General features: G+C 40.7%; 1 protein-coding gene across 1 annotated transcript in view; it reads left to right on the top strand.

Moving 5' to 3' along the window:
• The window catches only part of atrn (attractin), a gene marked incomplete in the record, with an annotated part of 121,514 nt that overhangs the window by 27,587 nt on the left and 93,443 nt on the right, over nt 1-484 (top strand).

Below are 484 nucleotides of genomic sequence, written 5' to 3'. Positions count from 1 at the left end.
CACACACACAAACACACACTGTGTGCAGCAGCTCTTGCGTTCTGCTTTCTCAGCCTCACTCTAGGTTTTTCTGCTAAGCATGCATCATCTTTTTTTTCCCGTTCTTTTTTCCCTGCACTGAGCTGCTTTGCATTCATACAGTCGCACAGACTCACACCTGGGAGCTGCTCAGTACAACTGCAAACTCCGGAGTCCAGTTGATTTGGAATTCCAACTCTTCTTCCAGACAACAAAGGGCCAGCCATTCCACTAAGAAACAAGAATTAATTTGCAACATAAAATAACACTGAAAAAACAAAAACAGTTAGTTTTTTCCAACAGGCCACTTTTAAAGCCAGCAACTTCAGCTTCAACTTTCTTCGGTCCAAAGAAAAATTATGAAAACCACTTAGACTTGGCGGAAAAAATGTAAAGAATCACCATTTACATCATAAATATTATGTTTTATGAAAACGGGGCTGTGGTTTACCGCTCTTGGTACCAT

The sequence above is a fragment of the Morone saxatilis genome, unplaced genomic scaffold (assembly GCF_004916995.1).
Source record: "Morone saxatilis isolate NCDOM2014 unplaced genomic scaffold, NCSU_SB_2.0 Contig3, whole genome shotgun sequence".
Taxonomy (NCBI): domain Eukaryota; kingdom Metazoa; phylum Chordata; class Actinopteri; family Moronidae; genus Morone; species Morone saxatilis.
This window is presented reverse-complemented; position numbering and strand designations above follow the sequence as displayed.